Source organism: Cervus elaphus, chromosome 2, assembly GCF_910594005.1.
Source record: "Cervus elaphus chromosome 2, mCerEla1.1, whole genome shotgun sequence".
Taxonomy (NCBI): domain Eukaryota; kingdom Metazoa; phylum Chordata; class Mammalia; order Artiodactyla; family Cervidae; genus Cervus; species Cervus elaphus.
The window spans coordinates 4,343,344-4,360,846 of NC_057816.1; positions in this window are offsets into that span (position 1 = coordinate 4,343,344).

The following is a 17,503-nucleotide window of genomic DNA, read 5'->3' on the forward strand; positions in this document are numbered from 1 at the left end:
GATTCCCACTTGAAGGAGCCCACATGCCCCTCCTTTACTGTAGGGCTTTCTAGGCGGGCATTAGGGGAGGATCTGCTCAATGGGGACCCTGAGGGGCTTGAACAGATCTGGGGTGGCACCCCTTTCCCGTAGGGTGGGCCTCCCAGGAATGAAGCCCCACCTCCATTTTGGAAACAGTGCACACATGCATGGAAGGCCAGGGCCATCCAAACATCCTGCCCCATCTCCCTGGGTCAGATGGGGGTCAAGTGGGAACAAGTTCTCCCCAAGGTCACTCAGCAAGTACTGGCAGAGATGACTGGGCCTGCTGGGAGGATAGAAATGGAAATTAATCATGGCTGGCCCCAGGTGGGAATGAACTGATGGGAATGAACTTCACTTGGCCTGGTTCATGGAAGAACTGTGCTTCCAATGGTGTCGGTGGGTAAAATCTAAGTTATTTCTCTCCAGAATAAAGGTGGATTTACCAGGACACAAATAGGTAAAATCAGAAAGGAGAATGGGGATATTTCTACCAACCTTCCAGAGATAAAAAAGGGTTATAAACTAATACTATGAATACCAATGAACTAGATAACCTGGAATAAGTGGATAAATTCCTTGAAATACAAAAAATATCTAAACTGACTCAAAAAGAAATAGAATATCAAAATGGATCTATAATGAGTAAGGAGATCACATTAGTAATCAAAAACTTCCCAACAAAGAAAAACCTAGGACCAGATGGCTTCACAGGTAGCTCCTATCAAATATTTAGAGAAGTATTAACATCAGTCCTTCTCAAATTCTTTCAAAAGATTGAAGAGGATGAAACACTTCCTAAGTTATTGTACATGGTCAGCATTACTGTGAAACCAAAGTCAGATAAGGACCTCACAAGGAAAGGAAACCGCAAACTAATATCTCTTATGAATAGAGATGCAAAATTTCTTAACAAAATATTATCAACTGGAATCCAACAGTATATTAAAAAGATTATATATCCTGTCCAAGTGGGACTTACCCCGGGAAGAAAAGTTTGGTTCAACATAAGAAAACCAGTCAGTGTTAGACATTACAATACTAGAAGGAAGAAAAAATTACTCGTGATCTTCTCAGTTATGTGAGAGAGATATTTAACAAAATCCAATACCCTGTCATGATAAAACCTCTGGAAAAATTAGGAGTATGGAGAAAACTACCTCAGTATGATAAAGGATATTAGTGGGGGAAAGTATGACAAAGCTAATGTCATACTAAGTGGTTAAGGATGAAAGTGTCACAGTAAAATCAGAAACAAGACAAGGATATCTGCTTTCACCATTTTTATTCAACATGGTACAAGAGGTTCTAGCCAGGACTGTCAGGCAAGAGAAATAAATACATAAACAGAAGGTATCCAACTTGGCAAGGAAGATGTAAAATTATCTGTTCACAAAGGACGTGATCCTATGTCCTAAAAAAATCCTAAGGAATCCACAAGAAAGCTCCTAGAACAAATAAACAAACTCAGCAAAGTTGCAGGGTGAAATATCAGCACACGAAAATCAGTTGTGCTCTACACACCGGCAACCAACTCTCTGAGCAGGAAATTAAGCAATTCCATTCCCAGTAGCTTCTTAAACAAAAAAAAAATGAAACACTTAGGAAGAATAAATCTAACAAAGGAAGTGAAAGATTTGTATGCTGAAAACCACAAAACATTGCTGAAAGAGATGAAGGAAGATCTAAATAAATGAAAAGACATCCCATTTTCATGGATAGAAAGACTTAACATTGTTAAAATGTCTCTATTGCCCTAAGTCATCTATAGGTACAACGATTACTATGGAAAGTCCAAGAAACTTCTTCACAGAAATGGAAATGACAATCTTCAAAGCCGTAGAAGTTGCAAGAAGCTTCAAAGAATCAAAATAATCTTGAAAAAGAAGAATAAAAGTTAAAGAATTCCCATAGGGTGGGAGCAACTTCAAAGCTTACTACAAAGCTATAGAAATTAAAATGAGGCAGTGTGGTACTAGCAGAAGGACAAACATAGACCAATGGATTAAAATAGAGGGCCCGGAGATGAACACTCACATATATGGTCAACTGATTTTTCAACAAGTATGCCAAGAACACTCAGTGAAGAAAGGACAGTCTTTTCAACAAGTAGTGCTGGGAAAACTGGGCATCCACATAAAAAAGAATGAAATTAGACCTTTACCTTACAGTATAGACAAAAACTAACTCAAAATGTAGAAGAAAGGGATAGTTAGGTCATTTGGGATGGACATGTACACGCTATATTTAAAATGGATCATCAACAAGGACCTATTATAAAAGACAGGAAACTCTGCTCGATGTTACATGGCAGCCTGTGTGGGAGGGGAGTTTGGGGGAGAATGGATACATGTCTATGGATGGCTGAGTTCCTTTGCTGTCCATCTGAAACTATCACAACACTGTTAATTGCCTATACTTCAATATAAAATAAAAAATTAACTCAAAATGGATTGAACCCTAAACAGCTAAAACCATAAAACTCAAGGAAAATATCTATGACACTGCATTTCTCAATAGTTCTATGGCTATGACACCAATAGCACAGGTAACAGAAGAGAAAAAAAAATAAATGAGTCTTCAAGAAATTTTGTGCATCAAAGGACATTATTTGCAATCAAGAAAGTAAAAAGATAACCTACATGATGAGGGGAGTATTTGCACATCAGTCCTCCGACAAAGGCTTAATATCCAATATTTAAAGAACACCTTTAACTCAACAACAGCAAAAACCCAATTGCAAAATGAGCAAAGGACTTGAATAGACATTTCTCCAAGGAAGATCTAAAAGTGGCCAATAGCACAAGAACAGATATTCATCATCATCAGTCATTAAGGAAATACAAATCAAAACCGCAATGAGATTCCACCTCAGACCCACTAGGATGGCTATCATTAAACAGAAGTGTGAGGGGAATAAAAAGTGTGGTGTGGATGTCGAAAAACTGGAGCCCTTCAGCACTACTGGTGGGAATATAAAATGATGCGGTCACTGTGCGAAACAGTTTAGTGTTTCCTCAACAAGTTAAACACAGAACTACTCAGCAACACGACCCAGCAGTTCCTCTTCCAGGTAAATACCCCTGAAGAATGCTGGGACTCGGTAATAGATATCTGTGCATCAATGCCAACAGCAGCGTTATTCACAACAGACAGAAGGCAGAAACCGTTGAAGTGTCCACCAACAGGTGAATGGACAAAGGAACAGTTATCTGTACCTACAGTGGAATAATACTCAGCCATAAAAAAGGACTTCCTTGTAGCTCAAACAGTAAAGAATCTGCCTGCGATGCAGGAGACAAGGGTTTGATCCCTGGGTCGAGAAGATCCCCTGGACAAGGGAATGGCAACCCACTCCAGTATTCTTGCCTGGAGAATTCCATGGACAGAGAAGCCTGGCAGGCTACAGTTTGCGGGGTTGCAAAGAGTCGGACATGACTGAGCGACTAACACACACACCTGTAAAAAGGACTGAAATTCTGATGTACGCTACAAGGATGAACCTTGAAAATGTCACGCTAAGTGACATAAGCCAGGCATAAAAGGACACACATTGTATCCCATTGATATGTCTTCTCCATTTATATGCAGTCCCTAGAATAGGCAGATTCATAGAGAAAGACAAAGGCCCAAGGGGGAAGGGGATTTTGGGCTGGTGGAGGAGTTGGAGAGAGTTCACTGGAGCTCAAGGGTCCTGACGGGCAGGGCCATGGAAGGGCTGGATGTCATGTTGTTCAGTCGCTAAGTCGTGTCCGACTCTGCGACCCCAAGGACTGCAGCACGCGAGGCTTCCCTGTCCTTCACTATCTCCTGGAGTTTGCTCAAACTCAGGTCTATTGAGTCGGTGATGCCATCCAACCATCTCATCCTCTGTCGCCCTCTTCTCCCACACCCTCAATCTTTCCCAGCATCAGGGTCTTCTCCGATGAGTCAGCTCTTCACATCAGGTGGTCAAAGTATCGGAGCTTCAGCTTCAGCATCAGTCCTTCCAATGAACACCCAGGACTGATCTCCTTTAGGATGCACTGGCTGGATCTCCTTGCAGTCCAAGGGACTCTCAAGTCTTCTCCAACACCACAGTTCAAAAGCATCAATTCTTCCATGCTCAATCTTCTTTACGGTCCAACTCTCACATCCATACACGACTACTGGAAAAACCATACCTTTGGCTATATGGACCTTTGTCAGCAAAGTTGCTTTTTAAATGCTGTCTAGGTTTGTCACAGCTTTTCTTCCAAGAATCAAAGTTCTTTTAATTTTATGGCGGCAGTCACCGTCTGCAGTGATTTTGGAGCCCAAGAAAATGAAATCTGTCACTCTTTCCACTTTTTCCTCATCTATTTGCCATGAAGTGATGGGACAGGATGCCATGATCTTAGTTTTTTGAATGTGTAGTTTCAAGCCAGTTTTTCATGGGGACTCAGAATGTTCTTGGGTTTTGAGTTTTCAGTGCCCCCCCTTCCACCCACCCATCTGCCATCACCTACCAATCCTCGTATCCCCCCTACTCATTTACCCACCCACCTACCCATCCACTCATCCACCCATGCATCCCCATCCACCTCTTATTCATTCTCTATCCAACTGTGACTGTTAATTTTGTGTATGAAGTTGACTGGGCTCCAGGGGCCCCAAACATTTGATTAAACATTATTCTGCGGGAGTGTTTTTAGATGAGAGTAACATTTGAATCCATCGTCTGAGTAAAGCAGATTGAAAGTGCAAGTCATTCAGTCATGTCTGACTCTTTGCGACCCCATGAACTATACAGTCCATTCAATTCTCTAGGCCAGAATACTGGAGTGCTCCGGTACTGGGTGTCCCAGAAGGGCAGGCAGCCATTTCCTTCTCCAAGGGATCTTCCCAGCTCAGGGATCAAACCCAGATCACCCACATTTCAGGCAGATTCTTCACTGTCTGAGCCACCAGGTAAGCCCAAGAATACTGGAGTAATTAGCCTACCCCTTCTCCAGTGGATCTTCCTGACCCAGGAATCGAACCAGAGTCTCTTGCTTTGCAGGTGATTCTTTACGAGCTGAGCTATGAGGGAAGTCCCAAACTGGATGGGCCTTGTCTAATCAGTTGATATAGACCCAAGTATGTGAATAGAACAAAAGGCTGTTTCCCCTGAGTAAGACAGAACTCCTCCTGCCTGAGTGCCCTTGAGCTGGGACATCAGCCTTCTCCAGCCTCAGACTGAACCATCTCTCTTCCTGGATCTCTAGCGAGATGTCCTCTGGACTAGAACCACATCATGAGCTCTCCTGGCCCTCATGTTTCTGGACTCAGACTGGAGCTAAGCCACAAACTCTGCTGGGCCTCCACTCTCCCAACTGGAACTCTTGGGACTTGTCAGCCTCCATCATCTCGTGAGTCAGTTCCTTATGATAAACCTCCTCCTGTACATGCACCTCCTATTGATTCTGTCTGTCTGGAGATTTCTGACCATCCCCATCCATCCATCTTGTAGCATCTCTTACATCTCCCCTGGGTGCTGAGTCCCATGTTGTGTGCTGGGACTCTTGTCAACGTGCTTCAGACACATACACAAAATCCCACGGAAGCATGCATGTGTGTGCTCGTCTACACACCAGCAAACAGACTTGTTGGCCCCCCACGCCTGGCACAAACGCACAGATGGTCAGAGGCTGAATGTACATCCACGCAGAGAGGCGCATCCCTCACAAACGTTCCCGAGGCACAGACCCCTGTGACCGACGGACACAGGTGCCAGGTGTATGAGCTTAGCCCGCACCTGCCTGCAGCGGCAGGACCTGCCGGGTAAACATCACACACACCCGCGTGCACACGCTCATGCACGCTTGCACGCAGACCCACGGGCATGCTCTCAGGGCCCCACGGCCACCCGTGGTGGTGAGAAGTTTCCACGTCCCACTGCCAAGCAGTTGCCAGTTGGAACTTGCTTAATTGCTGCCGAAGCCAAAGACCCGTCAGCAGTTTCCGACTCAGGCCAGCTTGTGGGGTGGGTGCCCTCCGGGGCCTTGGCTGCCTGCTAACCAAACCCAGGCTGGCCTCAGGAACGCAGGCAGTGGGAGGGAGGAGGGAAGCGTGTCCACCCCATAATTTAAACTTCTGAGCGTGGGGCTGGCCGTGCCCGCTGTGGGCGCATGAAAGGCAGGCAGTGCTGGGCTTCCCCCCTGCTCCTCAAGTCACTCCAACCCCTGGCCCCTCGGAGGCCCCCCGCCGGGGACTGGAGCCTCCTGGCTCCCCATGCACTCTGACACAGGTGCCCTCCAGGGGGTCCTGGGGGCTCCCCGGGCCATCCCAGCCCCACAGTCCTCAGTTCTGTGGACCCCTCGGCCTTGACCGTCCTCGGCTGGACTTGCCCCCTCGTCTCTGCCCTGCACCCCCAGCCATCCTTCATCTCTTCTTTACCTGGGTGCGATTTCCATCACCCCTGAGCCAGGCCTGGGAACGCGGATGCTGGAGAAGCCGGCGACCAGCTGGCATTCTGAGGAGGGATGCTGAGGACAGACCCCAGGGGGAAGGGCAAGGATGCGAGGATGCGTTCCGAGGCGGCCACATCAGAACGATGAGGGAGCGTGGACGTGCGACCCCTGTGACCCCGGTGGACGGGTCAAGCTGTGCTTTGAGGGACGTCTGTGGGCTGTGAAATGTGACCCTCCGGTCGCCCTGCAAGGAATCCCCCCACCCTCGACTTAGAAATAGGGCATCCTTAGGGTCTGCTTCCCCAAGTGGTCCCATCGTCCCGCCCCGCGAACACTGACCCTCCCTGCGGACGCTGACCCTCCCCACTGATGCGGACCCTCCCCACCAATGCTGACCCTCCCTGCTGACGCTGACCCTCCCCGCAAACGCTGACCCTCCCCGCTGACACTGACCCTCCCCGCAAACGCTGACCCTCCCCACCAAAGCTCACCCTCCCTGCGAACGCTGACCCTCCGGGCTGTTTCCTGGATGAACCGTGCTCCCCCACCAGGAGGACTTGCATGGACCGTCTCTGCCATCCCCTCTGCCTCCCGCTCCAGCCCGGAGCTCCAAGCCCACATCCTTGGGGTGGGCCTTCCCTCACCTCCCCACCAAGACAGCTCCACCCACGACCAGCATTCAGAGCGCCACAAGCCAGTCTCTGCAGCACTCAGCACTATGCATGTTTTCTACGTATTTGCATTTTTTAATTTAGTTCCTTCTGGGAAGGAATCGTGTCTGTCTTTGGTCACCACGGCACTTCTAGAGCCTGGTATACAAAAGGCGCTCAATAAATAACTGTGACGTGAATGGAAAAGGCAGGGGGTGGGTGGGGTGGTCCGGATTATCTCAGGAGTGGGCAGAGAGCCGCACTTTGTACAGATACAAGCTGGGTTCTGTGTCATTTCTTCACTCTAGTCAGACTATTTCAGTGGCGGGACCTGAAGTTCAAGTGCTAGGCCCTCTCCTCCCCTCTCCTTAGGGAGAGCCCACATCCACTGCCGCCCGGCTCACTGCCCTGGGGGAACCCACCTCCTGGTGTCTTGGGCCGGCTACCATCACAGCCCCTCCCCTGCTGCGTCCCACCCCAGGCGACCTCTCAGCTCTCAGGCTCAGGCCAAGTGGCGATGCCTCCTCTCTCCGCGTGGCCTCCAGGTGTATGTGGGGCCCCTGTCCTCCCCCAGCTCCTTGGCGCAGGTCCAGAGGAGATGCTGAGATGCCCTGAGTGTCTCTTCTGTAACTGGCCCCCGGGGGTCTAGGGAGCACTCAAGCCGCAGGGAGGAGGAGCAGGGGGCACCCGCTGGTCCTCACCCCTGGGCTCCTTCCTCTTCAGGCTGCTGGGGTCTGGGCTCCCCCCACAGGGCTCTGGAAAGATGTCCTCGAGGGGCACGCTTTGCCCTCTGGATGACTTTGACCTTGAAAGTGAGTTTTCTGGGCTCATTGTGTTGGGCTTTTGCGGAGCAGGAAAGGTGCGTGCTCAGCCAGGCGGTGCCTCTGGGCCTCGGGACCGGGGTGGGAAGCTCTGTTACAGGGCTGGAGAAAGGAGGGGGGTCCCTGGACTGTATCACAGAGGGGCTTAGGAGACGCTGGCAGGGAGTTTCTGGTGCCTCCACCCTGCTGTCCATCTCTGGGACCTGCTCTGAAAGGTCCTGTCTGTCAGGGCAGGGGCCTTGTCCACCTGGAGACTTGTTCTTTGCAGTGAGGAGGGGGTGAGGACCAGCGCCGCAGGCAGCTGAGGCTGGAAGAGGAGGACCCCAGCCCTCTCCCCAAATCCCTCGCCAACTCTGCCTGTCGGCCTGTTCAGGGGCTGCCAACTGCCCGCCAGCCTCCTCCCCAGCCCCTGTGCCTGCCCATCCCGCTGGGGCGGGATGGCTGAACTTTTACGGGAAACACCCCGCTTTGCGGTCGGGGGTCTCAAACCTGCTAAACTCAGGGCTCATGTCCTCAGGACTCCCGGCCTGCAGAGGGACCGGCCCACCCTGCACCCCTTTGCCACCACCCCTGGCAGAGGGGCTCTGACCCTGCTCGCCGGGGCTGCTCAGTGGAAACATAAAGTCTTTATCTGGTGCAAAAAGCCGCGAGGATCCCATCAGGGCCCCGGGGGACCCAGCTGTTTCCCACAACTTTCCTCCCGGAGCCCGGCGGCCCCCCGAGGCCCTCTGGGGGCTAGGAGCAGAAGTGGCCTCGTTTCCCAGGCCCGAGGAAGGGCAGAGGCTGTGGGAGGGCCCTGCGGTGCGGAGGGCCTGCCAGAGTCTCTCTGCCTGTCCCCAAGGCTCGGCCTCAGGGTTCAGGCAGGGGGAGGGGCCTGGGCAGGAGGAAAGGGTGTCGCGGCAGGGCCCGAGCACGGGGGCTGAGGCAGCCGGTCTGGGGCTTCCATCCCTGGCTCCCCATCGTCCCTGGAAAGACCACCCTCCATCCACTGTACAGGCCCCAGCCCCTCCAGCCCCATGCCGCCTTTCAGATCCTCCACGGAGCCAGGCACCCCAGGGCCTTTGCACAGAGTTTCCTGGCCCTGGGATACTCCTCTAACATCCGCTTTTGCACCTTGCCACCCCTCCCTCTTTGGGCCATCCCCAGCCTCAAATCAGACTGGGTGTCCACCATAAGCTTACCCACTCCTTCATGGAGCCCTGGAATTTTAGCTTTCTCTATCATTTATGCTATTTTGACTCTGCCAACTGGCAGACTGCTCGAGGGCAAGGGGGACTGTCCTACCTGTGAATGCACCCACGTCACAGGGGTGGGACTGGCCCCGGACACTCACAGACGGTGGGAGGGCAGAGAGCTGCCACTCACAAGTCCAGTTGCCTCCTTCCACAGACACTGAGGGCTTCCCATGTGGCTCAGATGGTGAAGAATCTGCCTGCCCCGCAGGAGACCTGGGTTTGATCCCAGGTCGGGAAGATCCCCCGGAGAAGAGAATGTCTACCCACTCCAGTATTCTTGCCTGGAGAATTCCACGGACAGAGGAACCTGGCGGCCTGCAGTCCATGGGGTCACAAAGAGTTGGACACGACTGAGTGACTGACACTTTCACTTTCACAGAACCTGAGTGTCAAAGAATTGATGCTTTCAAATTTTTGGTGCTGGAAAAGACTCTTGCGAGTCCCTTGGACAGTGAGGAAATCAAACCAGTTAATCCTAAAGGAAACCCACCTTGAATATTCATTGGAAGGACTGATGGTGAAGCTGAAGCTCCAATACTTTGGCCACCTGATGGGAAGAGCCGACTCATTGGAAAAGACTCTGATGCTGGGAAAGTCTGAAGGCCTTCCCCCTACAAGACTCAGATCTTTCCACCTGCCAGAGCTGGAGACACCTGGCTAGTCATCCCACTGTCCAGGGGGGCACCCCCACATTCAGACCTCCACCCCAGCTCTGGGGGCTTCTGGCTTCACCTGACTACCTGTGGGGTGTTGCTGCCCTTTCAACTCAATTTAACAAGGATCCCAGGGCTGCAACTTCAAAGGCCACTTCTCAAAAGACCTCCTTTTCACTCAGTCTCCCCTCTAAAGATGGTGGCGCCAGTTTTGCAGATTAATAAACAGGGCTGCTGGGCCCGAGTGCATGAAGCCTCCATCAGGATCCTTTGTGTGGCCCCCTGACCCCAGCCACCAAGCCGGGACCCCAGCCCCCCAACAATGCCCGTCCAGCCTGGGTGGCACTGCACGGTCCCACTTGAAAAGGCCTTTCGCCGGGGCTGCCTCTTAAGACGGGACAATTGGCAGGCGGCCTGGCGCCTATTCATGCAGAACGGCAGTGAAAAGTGCTCGGAGCCAGTGTCAGGAGTGGGCAGCGCCCAGAGCAAGGGGCCGCCAGGGCTGCGGGAAGCTGGTCGCTAGGCGACGGGGCCCCCAGGCATCTCCTGGCCTCCTCTCAGAGCTCCCGAGAGGGCCCTGTCCTGGCCCCACTTGGGCACCCAGGAAGGAGGACCGGGGTGCTTGGGATCCTGCTCCCTGTCTCTTTGCCAGCTTGGCCCAGATGGGCTGGGAGACGAGATTCAGCTGTGTGCCCTCTCTGGGCCTCCTTCAGTGACGGGCTGTGCGGGATATTCCCAGCATCCTTTGCTGCTTAGATTCTTCGAGGGTCCAGCTCTCCAGGCAGGAGCTGGGTCTTCAGGGTGGGTGGAGCTATTTGGTTGCTAGGAGGAATCTCTGCCCACATGCTGCCCCAGTCCCACTCTCTGATGTCTGGCTGCTTCTTCTTGTCTCCTGCATCCTGATAACACTCCACTCCACCCTCCACCCCCCAGGGATTTAGCTCTAGGATGAGCCCTGGGGACTACCTTAGACGAGGGCCACCTTCTCTCTGTCCAGTCTCAGGCCATGTAACTGACCCTTTGCCAAGAACAGGCCCCCAGCACTCCCTGTCCTGTCCTTCTCATCCTCCTCCGCTTGCACATCTGCCCCCGATCCCATCCTTCCCCACCCCTCCCGTCCCCCCTCCATCCTCTCGCTGTCTGGCCCCTGCCCCTTGGCCCTCATGCCCATCCTAACGTCTCAGGCTCTGCCCTCAGCCACCGACCTGAGCCCTGGACCTGCCCCCTCCAGCCACATGCCTGCCGCTGTCTCATTCCCACATGCTATGTGGGATATTAAGGCTGAAGGGGTCAACAAGACCTCTCTTTCCAGCCACCCCCAGACATAGAAGGGCAGGGCCTGATGCCCTCTGACGAGAGACCCCCAGGGCCCAGGGTGTGGGACAGTTCGGGCTGGAGGCATGTCACCTGCGCTCCCACTTCCTTGTGGGAGGAGCTTGGGCGTGGAGCCAGGAAATGATAGGAGGAAGGTGCGGCATCTCCCCTCCTAGCCCCAGCAGGTTGTCTTGAGGAGATAGAATAGGACTGAATGGTTGCCTTGCGCTGAAGTAATGGAGGCCTGGAGGGTGGCGGGAGCAGGGAGAGGAGGGGGTTAATCCCCACCTCTCACCAGCTCCCAAGAGCTGAGTACTAAGTTCTTGGGAATTTGAGGAGCTGGCTGTTAACCATGACCAGGATGGAAAATTAAATTATGCAAGCTTCAGGGTTACATAAAATCGATTAAAAAGTCATTGTCATAAGTGCTCAAAACTCATCACTTCCTAATTATTCTACTAGCACCTACGCTGTGACCTCATGTGGCCTTCAAGTCCATAGATGGACACATACAGTAGTGCAACTGTATGCAGCCGCCAAATTCTGCTCAGTGATTTCACTTTGGCAGTTTGCTACCGGCCATCACGGGAGTATTTATACCGTGGAAATTGGCATACATGGACCGATGGCATTGTTAACTGTGTACGTTTAAGGATGAGCTGGAGAAAATGTCAATGCAGATTAAACTGAAGAGTGTGGCATTCTGGGGCTTCCCAGTAGTGCTAGGAATAAAGAACTTGCCTGCCAATGCAGGTGACATAAGAGATGTGGGTTCGATCCCCTGGAGAAAGGCATGGCTACCCACTCCCGCACTCTTGCCTGGAGAATCCCATGGACAGAGGAGTCTGGCAGGCTACAGTCCTTGGGGTCACAAACAGTGGGACACAACTGAAGTGACTTAGCACGTAGCATTCTGAGGCTGTTCTAGTGTGAACAGCATAGGAAATTGGATGCAAATTCAAAGCATAGGAATTCCAGGGTTCAAAACCAATTACCCCCACTCAGCAAAGAGGTAGCTCCCATTATTGACAAATGAGTACAACTCCAACCTTACATCTCTGTTATTTTACTTAGGTGTTAATTAACTCTGCAAGGTGAATGAAGATGTCCACCAATAGGATGACACTCATTCATAAACTGCACCGTAAATTGGCGACTGGAAGTTGATGACTGAAACTGACTGAAGTTGATGACTGAAACCAGTTTTCATTCCAATCCCGAAGAAGGGCAATGCCAGAGAATGTTCAAACTACCACAAAATTGCACTCATTTCACATGCTGGCAAAGTAATGCTCAAAATCCTCCAAGCTAGGCTTCAACAATACTTGAACTGAGAACCTCAAGATGGACAAGCAGGTTTAGAAAAGGCAGAGGAACCAGAGATCAAATTGCCGATATTCACTGGATCATAGAAAAAGCAAAAGAACTCCAGAAAAACATCTATTTCTGCTTCATTGACTCTGCTAAAGCCTTTGACTGTGTGGATCACAACAAACTGTGGAAAATCCTTAAAGAGATGGGAATACCAGACCACTTTTCCTACCTCCTGAGATACCTGCATGCGGGTCAAGGAGCAACGGTTAGCACTGGGCATGGAACAAGGACTGGTTCAAAATTGGGAAAGGAGTGCATCAAAGCTGTATACTGTCACCCTGCTTATTTAACTTATATGCAGGGTACATCACGCAAAATGCCAGACTGGATGAAGCACATACTGGAATCAAGATTGCTGGGAGAAATATCAATAACGTCAGATACGCAGATCACACTTATGGCAAAAAATGAAGAGGAACTAAAATCTTATTGATGAAGGTGAAAGAGGAGAGTGGAAAAGCTGGCTTAAAATTCAACATTCAAAAACCTAACATCATGGCATCTGGTCCCATCACTTCAGGGCAAATAGATGGGGAAAAAAGGATACAGTGACAGATTTTTTTTTTTTTTTAATTTCAAGATCACTGCAGAAGGTGACTGCAGCCGTGAAATTAAAAGATGCTTTCTCCTTGGAAGAAAAACTATGACAAACCTAGACAACATATTAAAAAGCAGAGACATTACTTTGCTGACAAAGGTCTGTAGAGTCAAAGCTATGGTTTTTCCAGCAGTCATATATGGATGTGAGAGTTGGACCATAGGGAAGACTGAGGGCCGAAGAACTGATGCTTTCAAACTGCAGTATTGGAGAAGACTCTTGAGAGTCCTGTGGACTGCCAGGAGATCAAACCAGTCAATCCTTAAGGAAATCAGTCCTGAATATTCATTGGAAGGACTGAAGCCGAAGCTGAAGCGCCAATATTTTGGTCACATGATGTGAAGAGCCAGTTCATTGGAAAAGACCCTGATGCTGGTAAAGATTGAAGTCAGGAGGAAAAGGGGACGACAGAGGACAAGATGGCTCGATGACATCACCAACTCGATGGGCATGAGTTTGAGCAAGCTCTGGGATGTGGTCATGGACAGGGAGGCCTGGCTTGCTGCAGTCCATGGGGTCACAAAGTGTCCGACACCATTGAGCGACTGAACTCAACTGAATAACATTTGATGAACAGTAGTAATTCTTAATCATCTTCATGTAATTTAATTTATAAACATTTCTTCTTATGGTTGGCCTTGGTGTGTCTTATTTAAGAAATCACTGCAGCTTGGGAGAGAATAGATACATGTATGTGTCAGGCTGGTGGGTGTCCCAGGTGGTGCTAGTGGTAAAGAACCTGCCTGCCAGTGCTGGAGACACAAGAGGTGTAGGTTCGATCCCTGGGTCAGGAAGATCCCCTGGAGGAGGGCATGGCAACCCACTCCAGTATTCTTGCCTGGAGAGTCCCATGGACAGAGGAGCCTGGCGGGCTATGGTTCATAGAATTGCAAAGAATCAGAAATGACCAAAGCCACTGAGCATTCAGGCACATGTGTGTGGCTGAGTCCCTTTCTGTCCACCTGAAACTATCACAGCATTGTTAATCGGCTATACTATAAAATGAAATTAAAAGCTTTTTAGAAAAGAAGTCATCTCCTGCTCCATCGTCAGAAAGATCTTCTTTTCTGTTTCCTCTGCAAGTGTCCCATCAGATCTGGGAACCATCAAGAATTGATTTGTGTGTTGCAGGGTGAAGGTCAAGATACAGTTTCTCTTAGGAAGACCCATTAACCCAAAGTTACTTGAAGAAAAGGCCTGCCGTGGCCCCTTTGGCCTGGCACGTGAGCCCCTGTGGGGTTGCTGATCCATTGGTGGATGGGGTTGTCCGGGTCAGTGCCGCACTGAGATACTACTACCCTGTTCCTGGCCTTGAAATTTGCCATCAGCCCTCGGCTTGTGTAAGAGCTTGACTCTTCTTGGCCCTTTGCAATTTCCCATGAATTCTGGAGTCTGCCTGTCAACGTCCTGCAAGGGAGAGTTTGCCAGGAAAATAAGGAGTGAAGCAAAGCATGTCGCCGGAAGAGGAAATCACGTTACACAGCCGTTCTTCCAGGAAAGTGGCACTGTCCTTGTTTCAGACCCTGGGGATCAGAGCTGAGCAGACTGGCATCATGCCACGGCCCTGGGGCGCAGGGCCTGACGCTGCACATGGGGCACTGATGGGGAGCATGAGGCCTGGTGGGAAAAGGTGACTCAGTCACGGCCACAGAGGAAGTGCAAGCGAACGAATGCTAATGCCCGTTCTTTCATTCGTTCCGCACACAGCAACCAAGCGCTGCGCTGAGTGCTGGGGTCCTGGTCCCTAACCCTCTGTATCTGCCCATTCTTTAGAACCAGAGGGACCACCAGAAAGGTAAGAGGAGGAGCCGGGGGCAGAGATGAGCAGGGAGGCCACGGCCGCTGACCTGCTTAGCCACGGGATAGAGGGAAACCTGCAAACAGGAGGAAGGGGAGGTCTTTCCAGGATGAAGGAACAGCATGTGCAGAGGCCGGGGCGCACAACAGCGCCCGGTATGCTCAGAGACCCCAAGTGACTCCTTGAGACGAAGCAGAGGAAGGAAGGGACCACGGGTGGTGGGAGGTCCCTGTCGAGGGGCCGGGCTCTGTCCTGGCGATGGAGGCCCCCTGGAGGGAGCAGGAAAGGCCAGAGTCCCCAGAGCAGCCCCAGCCTGTCCTGCAGAGGGGATGGCGGCCTGCAGCAGACCAAAGGCGAGGGGTCTGGGAGGAAGACCACAGATGCATCAGCGAGACTTGAGGAGCGGGGATAAGAGGACAGAGCTGGAGGCAGGGAGTGGGCTGTGGAGTTGGGGGGGAGCTGGAGGAGGGGGCATGGAGTGGGGGTAAGGAGGCAGACTCCCCACGCAGATGCCAGATGCCAGGCTTAAAGGACGTGCCTGCAGTGGGGTCTCACCTCTGGGCACAGAAGCTGGGTCAGCATGGGGCGGGGGGAACATGGGTGCAGCTTGGGGTCAGGGGTCTTTGGGCACTGCTGCCTGAGGTTCTGGCCTCTGCCCAGGCCTGGCACACATCAGGTGCTCGACGAACCTCTGATGGATGGATGGATGGATGGATGAACGAATGAATGAATGAACCAACAAGATTCTCCATTCACAAGCGTGAGCCATGTCATGTTCCAAAGCCCTGTCTGTCCTTTCATCTGTCCCCCCACACCCACCCCCCAAAGCCTTGGAGGGAGGTGGGGTGGTCCTTGGCCACACGCCCACCCCCGGCTGTACCCTCCCCACTCCCTGGATCAGCCTGGTGGCCCTCACGCACGTTCCCACTCCCACGTGGTTGCGGCAAAGGGACCACTCTTTTAGAGGGTTATTCCAGCTCAGTGAGGGTGGCAAGCCAGCACCTGGGCATCCCTGGGTGCCAGCCCCCAACCCAGCCAGCTGCAGCCCCGGACAAGACTGGACAGAGGCGAACTCTGGGGCCAGGAACACCGTGGGCAGCGCTGCCCTCCCTCCGCCCGCCACACCCCCCGTTTACAGCCGTGGGAACGGAGGCCCGGAGGCGAAGGGCCAGCCCACGGTCCCAGCCCCTCCCCGCGGGGCAGGGCTGCCTTCCAGGCCTGGCGTCACGCGGTCCACGCGGGGCTCACGCTCCACCGTAGCCGAGTTGAAATTCCTGATAGCTTTCGGGGCCCGGCACCCCCTCGTGGCCATCGCTACCCAGCCGGTCCCGAGCCTGGGCACCTCGTCCTGCTGTGTGTGGTGCGCGGGGTGGGGTGGGGGCTCCCGGGTTTTGCTTTCACTGGAAGGCTGTGGTCCACTCCAGCACACAATGCCCTCTGATTGCATGCCAGGAAGTACATGAATAAAGGGCAGGAAAAAAGGAAACACTCAAACCTTTCCTGGTGAAAACGGAGCCCGTTTTAGCTCTGACGTCAGGGCGTCCGCGTGCCTTTGCCAACCCTGGGGAGGGGTGGAGCCACGCGGGTCAGGGGAGGGCCCAGAAGGGCCCCTCAGGACACAGGGCCCGTGAGCTCTGCTTGGGGGCCACGTGGAACCACAGGCTGGGCAGCGGCCCCCGGGCCCCCAGGCGGGAGGCAGGGTGCAGACCTGGAGCCCTGGAAACCCCGCTCGGGTTGGGGCGCCTTTGGGAGAATCACAGGCCATCCTGGGCCTCCTTCTGCTGGAATCTCCCTCTCGCCTGCCTTCCGGCAGGGGCCAGTGGTGGGGGACGGGAACGGGGAGGATGTTTCCACGGGATGGTTGGAGCGAGGTGAGAACCCCTCCCGCAGAGCCCAGCTCACCCACGTGCCCCGTGAACCGCGGCTGCTCATGGAGGGCTGACACTCGGAGCCCTGCCTGGGGTACCGCACCCCATCCTCCACAGCGGGGTCTTCTCTGGAGGGGCAGACGGGAAGCTCATGCCCTGGCGGCTGTCTCAGAGATGAGGTTGACTGCCTCGGTCCCACAGGGGCCACTGCCTGGTGGTCTGAGCCCCGCTGGCCTCCGTCCACCGGCTTTTCACGCCCACCGGGTGCAGCCTCAGGTGGGCCATGGGAGGGGCCCCAGGTCAGGGGTCCCCAGGGTGTTTCCCCAACCAAATCCTTTCCAAAGTGGAAACCACCATCCTCCGATCACTCGGACCCCTTGGAGAGCAGGCATCTAGGTGAGGGGTCCACTTTTCCTGGGTGTTGGAAAGTTGGGGTCCTCATGCTGGTTCCTCCCTCTAATCGGCTCCCACCGCCCTCCTCAAGGGGGGCTGCAGGACTGCAGGGCCGACAGCGCTTGGGGCCCAGCCCCGCACCTCCTTCCTGGACGGAGGGGCCCTTGTCTGACCTGATGCCATGTAGGGCTGTGCGCTGCCTGAGACCCGGGGGCAGGGGAGGGGGCACTGGACTTGGTGTCAGAGGCAGTTAGGATGGGCCTCTGGCCTTTCTTTGCATGTTAGCGAGCAAGGCTTTCTGGTCAGTGGAGGTCCCGCTGGGTCCGTGAAGGACATGCTGTGTGAGCCAAACATCGGCCTTTGTTTTC